Genomic DNA, 12,966 nt, shown 5'->3' with positions numbered 1-12,966 from the left:
TGGTTGGACGGTAACGGAATCAAGCATTTGTAAAACAACGGTGTCATTAGTGCCCTAAAATGAAGGATAATAATATATTTACCAGGAGAAAAAGAGTCACATATTGTCTCTGGTAATGCAAGTAGTTTATATAGAGGAAAAGGGTACAAAGTTGAGACAACTCAACATTTTTACTATAGGCAGGAGTAAGTAAGTCAAGCGACTGAATTATGAGATGTACCTCATGGCAACAACATTGAAATCCAGCTCATATGAGATGTACCTCATGGCAACAACATTGAAATCCAGCTCATATGAGATGTACCTCATGGCAACAACATTGAAATCCAACACATATAAGTTTTGCCGCATATTTCCCAAAACATGTATTCCGAGAGACAACAACGCATCACCAAAAAGCCTTAAAAAACACGAACGGTAAGAACTAAAGCATAAACCAGACAAACCATTAGAATCAGCAGGAGTATTCAGCGCACCACCTGGCGAAATTGAATCGAGACCCTCCGAGGGTGGAACTTGAAGGTAAAATAACATTCAAGCGATAGGACTACTCATTAGGAAATTATATATCACAAAGAATATGATGTACATTTAAGACTAAAAAGAATATGCTTAAGGAAAAGCATATATCTCCCAAGTTAAGCATAGCTATCAATGAAACCAGGGGTATTGTAAAAAGGAATGTCCATTCCTAATTAGGAGCTCTTTCCCAAGCAGAAAAAGAGTCCATGCAACACAATCGTGAGTAGATGGTGACAATGATCACCTGTGACGCAAGCTTGTTTGGATTTAGCAAATTCTTATCTTCCTAGACCTTTTTGCTGTTAAACCCCATCCAGGGCAGCCAAAGGACAGCACAGTACAATCAGAGAATAAGCCTAAACTGATTCGTTCCAGGGAAGTACAGCCAGCACAGTACAACCACCAAATAAGCCTCTTTCCAGGGAATACGTCTCAATTCCCCAATCCAACGATTGGAAAAATCATTTACTTCATAAGCCTAAACATCCAGAGATAAGTAAAACTGAAATCACTCTCCTTTGTTGCCGCCGAACGAAACACTTGAGAATCATGGACTCGTCGGCAAGGCACATATGGCGTCAAGGCATGAGCCTGCAAACCGTCGAGTGCTGCTAGCTTTTTCTTTAGAACACTGCTATTTTCAGAATGCTATTTCTCTCACATGAAAAACAGCTAAATATTAAGAATTTAGTTCTAATAGTCTCACTAATTCTTCTAGCACTAAGAATTACAGACGTTGTAATAAAGTAGAAAACTAAAACAATTGGCAAACTAAAACCATGTCCATATATATTTTATTAACGAGCATCCAAGGTATGGACTAAGAATTCGCCTGCATATACACCTGTGTATATTACCATGAGACATGCCAAAAGAAATTCGAGCTCCAAACTATAACTCTTAGATCGGAGATAGCTCCAACCATGGATTTGGAGATGTGTAGCCAGGCTAACAGATGCAGCCACTGCCACTCGCCATGGAGCCGGAAAAATCACTTCTTGTAGGTGGACAGATGCAGTCAGAAGCAATGTTTTGGTTTTTCAGAAACTTTCTCCATCGGGTCAGACATAACATTTCTACACAAACGCTCTTTTTTTCATTGATAAATGGAAAAAAACAGTTGCAAGCCACATGTGACATTCATTTTCACACAACATGATGACTTTCTCCATCGGGTGAGGGTTAATTTTTCAACACTACATGTGCTCTGCAAGTGTTATAATGGAAATCGAGAAAGAGAGAGAGGGGCAGAAATTACTGCAATACCAGCGGCAATATCTGGTTGCTTTTCTCCTTCTTGTGTTTCCCTAACCAGATCTGCTGCTACCTGCTACCTGTAAGGAGACGGCACAATAGCTTACCTCAAACAAAAAAAGAATCATAGATTCATCATGCTAAGAAAGAAAGAATGGTCCAGTACAAGGTCATGTCATTGTGTAGCAATTTTTTTATATTTCTAATCCAAGCACCCCATTTGCTCTTAGATAAAGTGTTACTCTTGCAAATCCAGTAATTCAATTGCTTGATTTTTACCATAAAAACATAGGAAGTGGCATGCCTGGCTGGCATGTCTAAATCAGAGGATCCGTTTTTGGCCACAATGACAAGATTGTCTCAACTACAAAAAGGCCAATACCTTGATCCGAACGGCCGAAAAGGTAGCGAGCATGCTCCTAGCAAAGCAGCAACGCACGGAAACACCAACCAGCTTGTGCAAAGCGACAGAACGGATGGAACAACCTGCAAGAAAACAGACAAAAGCACACGAGACACCATGCCATTTCTCAAGTGTGCCCCGATCCTGTTGGAGATATGCCCAAGAGGCAATAATAAAAGTGGTTATTATATATATCTTTATGTTTATGATAAATGTTTATATACCATGCTATAATTGTATTAACTGAAACATTGATACATGTGTGATATGTAAACAACAAAGAGTCCCTAGTATGCCTCTTAACTAGCTTGTTGATTAATGGATGATTAGTTTCATACTCATGAACATTGGATGTTATTAATAACAATGTTATATCATTGTATGAATGATGTAATGGATACACCCAAATTAAGCGTAGCATAAGATCTCGTCATTAAGTTATTTGCTATAAGCTTTCGATACATAGTTACCTAGTCCTTATGACCATGAGATCATATAAATCACTTATACCGGAAAGGTACTTTGATTACATCAAACACCACTGCGTAAATGGGTGGCTATAAAGGTGGGATTAAGTATCCGTAAAGTATGAGTTGAGGCATATGGATCAACAAGTGGGATTTGTCCATCCCGATGACGGATAGATATACTCTGGGCCCTCTCGGTGGAATGTCGTCTAATGTCTTGCAAGCATATGAATAAGTTCATAAGAGACCACATACCACGGTACGAGTAAAGAGTACTTGTCGGAGACGAGGTTGAACAAGGTATAGAGTGATACCGAAGATCAAACCTCGGACAAGTAAAATATCGCGTGACAAAGGGAATTGGTATTGTATGTGAATGGTTCATTCGATCACTAAAGTCATCGTTGAATATGTGGGAGTCATTATGGATCTCCAGATCCCGCTATTGGTTATTGGTCGGAGTGAGTACTCAACCATGTCCGCATAGTTCACGAACCGTAGGGTGACACACTTAAAGTTGGATGTTGAAATGGTAGTACTTGAATATGGAATGGAGTTCAAATATTTGTTCGGAGTCCCGGATGAGATCCCGGACATCACGAGGAGTTCCGGAATGGTCCGGAGAATAAGATTCATATATAGGATGTCATTTTATGTGAATTAAAATGTCGCGGAAGGTTCTATGGAAGGTTCTAGAAGGTTCTAGAAAAGTCCGGAAGAAACCACCAAGGAAGGTGGAGTCCACATGGGACTCCACCTCCATGGCCGGCCAACCCTAGTGGGGGAGGAGTCCCAAGTGGACTCCCCCTTAGGCCCCGTTCGTTTAATCTCGTACAGGGAGGGATTAGTCTGGATTGCATCCAATCCGGGGTTTCTAGCCCCGCGAGGTAATTATTCCAGCGTAGCAAAATTTTGCTCTTCGTTTAGCCCCTGGCGGGAATATGAACCAACTCACCCCAACAATTTTCTTCAGACTCGGTCTGGAAAAATAATCTCTCCATCTGATCTATGGAAATAATTCCCTGAGAGAACGAGAGAATGGTCGACAGGCCAGCAACGGGCCTAAACGAACATGTTCCTTAAAAGATGGATTATAAGGGGATTAGGAGAGCGGGTTACAATGGATTGGGTGTGCGCTCTGGATCAACCAGATCCCTGTCTGGATCAGATCCATGCTTGGATTCAATCCATCCTAACCGAACGAGGCCTTAGGGGGCCGGCCACCCCCCCATATGGGAGGTGGAACTCCCACCTTTGGTGGGAGTCCTAGCTTGGCTAGGTTTCCCCTCCTTATGGAAGGTTTTTGGTTCGGGTCTTATTCGAAGACTTGGAGACCAACTCTTGGGGATCCACCTATATAATGAGGGGCCAAGGGAGGGGGCCGGCCAACCCCAAGACCACAAGCTGGCCGCCCCCCTTGAAGTGGCCGGCCACCCCCTCCCAAACCCTAGCCGCCCCCTCTTCTCCATATCTTTCGCGTAGCTTTAGCGAAGCTCCGCCGGAGTTCTCCACCGCCACCGACACCACGCCGTCGTGCTGTCGGATTCAAGAGGAGCTACTACTTCCGCTGCCCGCTGGAACGGGAGGTGGACGTCGTCTTCATCAACAACCGAACGTGTGACCGAGTACGGAGGTGCTGCCCGTTCGTGGCGCCGGAACCGATCGTGATCAAGATCTTCTACGCGCTTTTGCAAGCGGCAAGTGAACGTCTACCGCAGCAACAAGAGCCTCATCTTGTAGGATTTGGAATCTCTTCAAGGGTGAGACTCGATACCCCCTCGTTGCTACCGTCTTCTAGATTGCATCTTGGCTTGGATTGCGTGTTCGCGGTAGGAAAATTTTTGTTTTCTATGCAACGTTATCCTACAGATCCGTGGAGGACAGAAAGAAGGAAGAGGAGGACCTTACTCGTAGAGGACTCTGCTGGCGCCGAATCCGTGCAAGCCACAAATGAAGAGAAGCCGAAATGAAGAACCATCTCTGAACCATACAGCTAGCTCAAAGCAACATCAAGAATTGCTTGGCTAGATGCACAAATCTGGATGGACAGAATACTCTGTATTTGGAAATGATGCCTTGACCTGTAAAGAAAAGAAGATATCATGTTATGGTGGAGAGATTTAACAAATTAAAAGACCACATCTACTCGACATATTATAGCATATAAAGAGGCTAGCAATGCATCCTCTTTAAATCTTCTTTGTAAGGCTAGATATAATCACTTATTAAGGTTAAGAAAAGCTTCAACAGCACGGCGTGCTGTTAAATGCAGTGAATAGTCACCATTAGTGCAATGGATAAGAACTCATGGTGAAGCAGGCGATTGGCTAGCTAAAAGAATTATAGAAAAAATGATCAATCACTAACCTAGCAAGCATATATCCAAGCAAAGAAGGAAAGGAACCTGATGGTATTGGCATCTTGCCTCTGAGGCCAGTGTGCACAAGTTGGCACAATCAATACAATGCATAAACTCTTGTTTATGCTACTGAATGCAATATATCATGGTAGCTATATAATTTTCCTAACTTCAGTCAGAAAAACAAGTTAAACGAAGGCAAAAAGTAGCAGCAACTATTCACCAACGAAAATGGGCGTAAAGGCCTCAAATCAGAGAAAAATTGAGGAACTGGGAGCACACAATGCAACCAAAAATATACTGAAAGGAAAGAAAGCTTTTTAAAAAATAGGGTTGCTCTTTTACATGCTCACAGAAACTGAATGGCATGATCGCTAGACAGGCCAGATTCTGAAATCCAAAATCTACAGTGCTTTATAAACCCTTAAGACAATACTCGTATATACGAAAAAGTGACTTCCGAACTGACTTAGAGTAAATTGTTACATTTCTCCAAGCAATTTACAAGAATGTATTTATTTTGAATTTTACATCAGACGAGCTTCATTTTAATTCTTCGACCAGGTTGAACACTACGGAGATGTAAATCATACTCCTATATAGATCAAATAAGCCAATTCTCATATTCAGAAAATTAGTTATTCCATGCTGCAAAAATGAGTGAAGACATGGATTCCAGATGAAAATATTCCACATATATATTCTAGTTTAATATTAACATACCATCATATATTTGATCCCGCGAAGATGTATCCTGATGCTAAAATCAACTATTGATGATCAGGTAACTAATATCAGATCTGAAGTTTCGTGAAACGACGAATCCTGATACCCAAACAAAGCATGATGGACAAACACCATCAGGTAACTAATATCAAATCTAAAGTATCATTAAAATGAATCATTGCTTGTTATCTGCAAAATAAAATAACATAGGGGAAAAAGTTGGTAGTTGCCTTCCCCACCCTATTTTTCAGGCCAAATGCATATAAATATGAAATGTCTGGATAGACATATAATTACTGGACTATGCTGTCTTCAACAAAGCATGGCATCTACTTTTCAGTATAATAATTGTGCCTATTACTCAGAAATTCCATCATACAATTTATACCTAAGTAACATGACGTAGGTGATGGTGAGCCTCCTCACTGGAACATGAACTTTTCATGCTGGCAGAGATCCTCTGAGAGATCTGTCGTACCTGAGGGGCTCATCCATGTCCGAGAAGAAATTGAGCAGCTTGGATTTCATCACCAATTTGGACAAATCTTCTCAAATTCCTACAGAAGGAATAGTTAGGACATAGGAATTGAGATATATTATCAAGATAATTGACTGCAATTTCCGTGGAGTAAAGTCCAAAAACAGGTTGCACTTAATTCTCTATGAAACAAAAAATCTAAAGGTAACCAGACAATAACTACTTTGTCCAAGGTGGTAAGGCGTGCAAAATGTTGGCATGAACACAAAAAGCACGGAACCAACCTTTATACAAGGTATGAACAAAGGGTGGGCTAATGCTATGCAACGAATAGTTTAATACAATATTATTTTAATTTAGAGCTCAATAAAACAAATGACAATGCAATCAAAAGCATTCTCGGTAGTAAGAAATCTGGAGAGAGAGAAACCATACTATTCATATGTCCTTGAAGTATTAAAATCATGCGATGATTATGAAAAGAAAATTCTAGAATCTTAGTCCTGACCTAGGACTAAAAAAACCTCATTCGTTGCTCAACCCTTCCACACCACTATGAAACATACACTCTCTGCAGCAAAAACAAAAGGGAACCAACCAAAATGAGTACAGCCAATAAGCCCAAATGAACACCCGATGACTGAGATATTCAAATCCATAGGAAAACCTCAAAGGCTACAAGCTGCCAAGAAACATAAGAAGAAACCTCGGCGACGTAGCAGGTTGCGGGCATTGTGTTTGACGAGGATGACGCCACGCACAAAGTCGACGGGCCTGCAGTCCTTCTGGTGGGCGATGTGCGCCGCCACGAGTGCGCAGATGGTGACGAGGGATATGAGGAGGCCGGACCTCTGGGCCGCCTCATCTCCTAGTGCTGGAGGTGGCATAGCGGGCTTCGCAGGACATCTACCAGACGGCGTCCTCCATGAGATGGTTGAAGCTCCAGATCAGCGAGCGAGGGCATGTCATCACCTGGTCCATTGAGTGAACAAACAAATCATACGCCTTTTTTCACCAAGTTGATTCTCACAAAAAGATCCCAATGCAACTGGATCTCTTCTATCTGAATCCAAGTGCAACAAACGACCAAATGCAGCACAAGAATAATCGCTGGTGTGAACCGAATTAGCATCACCTCCAACAATAAAAAAGCCAATAAACGGAAGAGATGGCTATAATTTTCTCTGTACCCATGCGTGGCTAAGCAGATCCACCATCATGGCCATGCGAAAAATGAATTAAAGTAGGAGGAAGAACAAGAATAAAGAGCTTACATGGATAAGTAATATTGACGGAGATGCTGATGTGCTCCAGCGAGCGGCGCCATGGCCATTTGGCTCGTCACTGCTCCTCCATCACCGTCCCAGCCATGCCCCCTATAACTATATAACAAATTGCAGTAAGTAAAAGTCACGATAAGAACTAATAATAACCACAAAAGAAAAACCATACAAGATATATAGATCTTGAACGATTTTATTCAATGAAAAAAATATCTAAATGCTGCAAAATATATCAAAGTAGCATCTTCTAGGAATGCAGCGTAGCCCAAAAGTCTTGTATTGTATTACAACAAACCTCGTGGAAATATATGCACTTTGATTTGGGCAAAGGTAATATAGGGGGCATGACATGGCACCATTGATTCAGCAATCGAGTCCACCATCCCCAACGGCCCAAACGATTGGAGTAGCTGAGTATGCAATACTCTTCTACAAAAAAGTAGAAGAACTTAAAACATGCCCGCTTTTAAATAATACATCAAATGTAGGAACCAAGCAAACAAATTAATTAGCCAAAATTTCAGTCTATGAAGCCATAGCTTGAGAAGAAGAGCTGTAACAGTGGCTCAAACACAAAACATATTGTCCAGGACAGAAAAACAATTGACCACTATGAAACTATTACGTAACTAAATGTACTGATACGACCTTGTCATGTATTAAGATATTTTGGGTGCTTGCTAGAAGATGTGATTGAGGGCAGAGAGAACACAAAATGAGAGAGAAGGGCTGGGAGGAGCTCACCTGGTGTCTAGCTTGGCCATGCTCGTCGTTGCCGAAGCCTGAAATGATAAGGAGAAATGATAAGCATACCACCACTGAAATCGAAGAAATCAAGTATATAAGTAGCATTCTTCATAGTACACAAGAGACATCCTGCTCGTTATGACATCAATGCTATAATCACATGGTAGAAAATTGCTCGTTGTATTATCTTTTTCAGCTAACTCGAAGCCTAAAATGATACTGATAAAACAAACAAAAAATAGCTATAGCTATATTTTCCATCGGACATATGACTTATCTCCACATTATTGTTTTAGCACATCAAATCCTTTACTCGGAATAGCGGCTGCAAAGAGGGAAAAACAATTGTTAGAGTTTTATCTTAAAAACATATATGCAAAATATCTAAGCATAACACAAACTGTATTAGAATGACAATAACCCAATCTCATACATGCTACCTATACTATCAACCTTGCTCAAGCATTTAGATAACCAGTAAATCTAAGAAAGAGAGATGATAATCAACAATACGGAATTGAGAGGTACATGTGTCCGGTAGATGCAGGCGTCGGATTCGAGGGCCATGGCCGGCGTGGCCAACAGCAGAGAGGAAGAGAAGGAAACATGGGTGTGCTGGGCTAGCAGGTGAAGAAGTGACTTGCGGATGGGCAAGCTGGAAACCAGAGCTCGATCAGGAAAACGTCACGGAGCTCTGCAGGTTGGAGTGACGACCAAGATCGATCCCGCCGCCGCTGCAGCCCTCCATCCGCCAGATCTCGAGCACCGGCGGGTGTGGACGCCCTTCTCGACCTCGAGGCGCCGATCCGCCAGATCTCGAGCACCGTACCGGCGGCTGTGGACGACCTTCTCGACCTCGAGGCACCGTTCTGCCGCCACTCTCCGAGTCGACGCCGCCCATGTGCGCTCCTGCAGCGCCTAGCCCGGGCCACCATCGTGCCACCGCTGCTGCCGTCTCCATCCGTTCCCATCGATCTCCTGTCCTAGAGGTCCACGAGCGTGAAGCTCATGTGTGGCCGGCGGCGGGGGTCGCTTGGGCGGGCGTCCTGGCCGCCGCAATCCCGGCTCCTCGAAGCTGCTGCCGCACCGCCGCCGGCCGTGTCGTACCCGGCACTGGAGCACCCTGTCGCCGCGAGCAAGCACGCACGGGAGCAGAGAGGAGAGGAGGCAGCGCAGCCACACTGAGTGAGAGGGTAGGCCGAGCCGCCGCTGTCTCTAGAGGAGGAGGAGGAGGAGGAGGAGGAGGTGAGAGGAGGCGGGGATTGGGGGAGGACGGGACGCACGGAATTGGTTAGGGTTTTCACCTCTGTTTTTCTGAGCCACGCGAGTACGGATGCTTGCTGTTTCAAACAAACGGCCCCACTCATGCACGGGCCCAGCCGTCATGCACCCAGAACAAGCAGCGGCCGGTACAGAAAAACTTACTACATCCAACGGCTGAGGTGAAAAGCGGGTTTCAGAACTTTACTGTGCTGTGAAACGGACGAACGAGATCGTTTTGCCCCTTTCAGACCCCTGGTTGAGAGGGTAGTCTTTGAACATTTATAGGAGAAATTAACGTGACTCACCATCTCATTTTCTAATGTTCAGTTCGACAGGTGCAACAATCTACACCATATTATGTTGGACCTCATAACCAGTGCAGGTGGGTATATATTACACTCCTAGCTAGCGACTGATACAAAGGCCAAGCGATCGAAGACCAACGCTGCCATAAGATGAGTGTTGAGATGAGTTTTTGAGAGTAATTAAGAGCGATGCAAAGTGTAGATATGCAATGGGCGTGGGAGGTGTCGGTAAAATATTGGCCACGCAGACCATTTGTTGCATCACAACGTGGACGATACTCTCTGAACAGAACAAGCCTCTCAGACGAAGAAATGGATACGTGTCATGCACAACGATGGGCCGCGCGTCATGACTAAGGCCTGGCGTGACTTCCACTCCATCCTCTCTGGCTTCTCAGCCATGGGTGCTATATCGACGAGCTTCAACAAGTAGCTGGCAACCTTGCCGCTGTTATCCATGGCCGCAAGGGCAGCGCCTCATCAACCTCCGATGTGGAGACCCTGAATCAGCTTGCGAAGTGATGCGTTTCCCGCATGTAGGTAATGGATCGCGGCAGCAAGCTCTCGCCGAAAAAGGACTCCGGAGCAGCTGGCTCTGGTTTCTCGGCGCGACGCCTGGAGGATGTGTGGCAGAGATACCGATGGACTTGATTGCTTCGATCTAGTTTTTTGTAGGGTGTTTTCTGTAAAGTGTAGGCCCCTTTTTTCAAATATTAGGTTCTTTGAGCGAGTATTTGCAAGGGGCTTACTGCAATTTGTAATCCTGCCACTTTAATGGATTTCTCTCGGGTCTTCCGGACCCCTCTCTGTGTGCCAAAAAAAAAAGATTGAGCCGAGGCTGAGAACGTGGTGAACTGATGATCAACACTTACGCTTTTCTGCCCGAAACTTTTGTTGAGAAACTATGGGTTTTGGTGCGCCCTACCGGCTACCGCCCTCTTTCTATTCCAGCGAGAAGAGAGAAAATGAACGGCGACACGCGGCGGACCGGCCTTACAGGAACACGTGGCTCACTTAGAGAACAAACGGCGGATTAAAGTAGATGAGAAAAACTTTAGTCCTCTAAACGGTGGCCGGCAGAACCGATCCTAAAAACTAGCACATGATTTGGACAAATTTCATAAGATTTCATACAATTTTCGACATAGTCCATAAGATTTAACTAAAACATAAACAAAATTTAACCTAAGCATACTTCAAACTAAAACTAAAGCTTAAATTAAGCTAAACTAGTATCTAAATGCCTAGCGTTGTCGCCATTTCTGTCGAGGTCGCCGCCGTCGTTGTGCATCCTCCGCAGCGCCTCTTGTACGCAGCCGTTTCCTCCGCCACGCGTTCGGGGTTGAGCTGTCGGAGATTGGCCATGTACTCCTTGCCGGCGCGCTTGGCCTACAGGCGTTCCCATGCCTCCCTGTCCTTCCTCGCGAGCTCGGCCGCGCGTCCACAGCTTGGCGGCGCGAAGAGCTCCGGCACGGGCTCCTCGCAGCCGAGCGGGAAGTTGAGCTCCCCACAGTTGTTGTCATGGTGGCGGATGTTCTTGACGTCGTGCCCCCACGCCGCCTGCGCCGCCGACTGGAAGGTGCCGAGCCTGATACGTCGGCCGGTGTTCCGGTCAGTGATCTGGACTCCCAAGTTCCCCAGCCGTGCTGCCGTACGCCGTGGTAACGGGTATGCGGTGGCGGCATGAGGTCTGCGGGGGCGTTAGATCGGCGACATGTGCCACCCCGGCTGCAGCTGGCGCTGCGAATGGGTGGTAGGGAGAGGCGACAGGAAGATCCGGCCATCTCCGGCGCGGATGCGGTGGCTGTGGGGGATTTGGCGGCGGGTGGAGCTGATGCGGTGGGCGGCGGGAAAATGGGGAAAGTTTTTGTCACCAAATATAGGAGATGTGGAAAAAGTTTTTGTCACCGGTCTCTTATATAAAGTCCTCTAAGCCATTTCAGGGTTTCGGCTCGAGGCTGTTTTAGCCATTAGAGGAGAAAAAATAACTTCTCTATGTCTTTTTAGGGGTTTGGTTAGAGATCTCCAGAGAAATAGGCCATTGCCAATTGATAGGGTTGCAAGGGGACGTCCTGATAAGCCCGCGATAGTATTAGCTAGTTCAAACTAAGCTAATTTGCTAAAAATATATAATTAATTTAACCGATGTTAACTATGAAGCGACGCAGTTTGGGTGCCGCTTTGCATCTCAAATTGATAGCATGAGACACTGTAACATATCACTGCATAATTTCCATAAGGACCGGACCACAAGAGAATCTAACAATAGAAAACTAGGCCTGTCTAGTAACAACACATTCAAAAAATAGGCGATCGATTGATTCGGATTTGGAGCAAATGATACATGTGCCATTATCCACCATCGTACAATGTTTAGCTAGATTATCTCTGGTGAGTAATTTGTTATGGGCCAACAATCGCGAAAGAAACACTAATGGGCAATTAATCTTCCAAAGAGAAGCGGAATGTGGGTGGTGGATGCTTCCCATGTTAACCCTTCTTTCCTTCGAAATATGGATATATTGGCCTCTGCATCAATTGATGTCCGCAACCAATTATTACAAAATTTGCACATCAAGTCATTGCATCTCAAAGATCACGTAAGTTGATACAAAAATCGACAGTCTGGAGATAAATTGCATATAGCAACTACACATCTCAGTTTACTAGTATTTTGAACGGCTATGAGCAGATGGTTGCATCCAGTAACCCTAAGTTCCCACAGATCCATCGGGAGCAAGAAAGATAATAGGTGAATCCAGTGCATAGCCATATGAACAGCGTGCAAAAAAAATTGAAACTCCACCCTTGTTAAAAATAATGATGTTCCTACAGTTTCATATGGACCAACATAAAGCAAAAATTCCAGTGCGTATTTTAGCTTAAGTTTTTTTTATCAATTCCAAACCAATTTACAAACATATTTTTAATATTAGTAGGTGGTGGAATATTATAGGTAAAAAATACAATGCACCAAAGAATGTTTGCGAATGAACATGAGATAAACAGATACTCAATTGACACCTCCAAGTCACAAAAGCAACGGCTTTTATGCTCATTCTATTTTAACTTTGCCAAGTTATCCTTTTGTGAGCAACTGTTGAGAAACCACATGAATACTTTTATCTTTAGCGAGATCGAGATCCCATAAGTATTTTG

Source organism: Lolium rigidum, chromosome 5 (assembly GCF_022539505.1).
Source record: "Lolium rigidum isolate FL_2022 chromosome 5, APGP_CSIRO_Lrig_0.1, whole genome shotgun sequence".
Taxonomy (NCBI): domain Eukaryota; kingdom Viridiplantae; phylum Streptophyta; class Magnoliopsida; order Poales; family Poaceae; genus Lolium; species Lolium rigidum.
Note: the sequence above shows the minus strand (reverse complement) of the source record.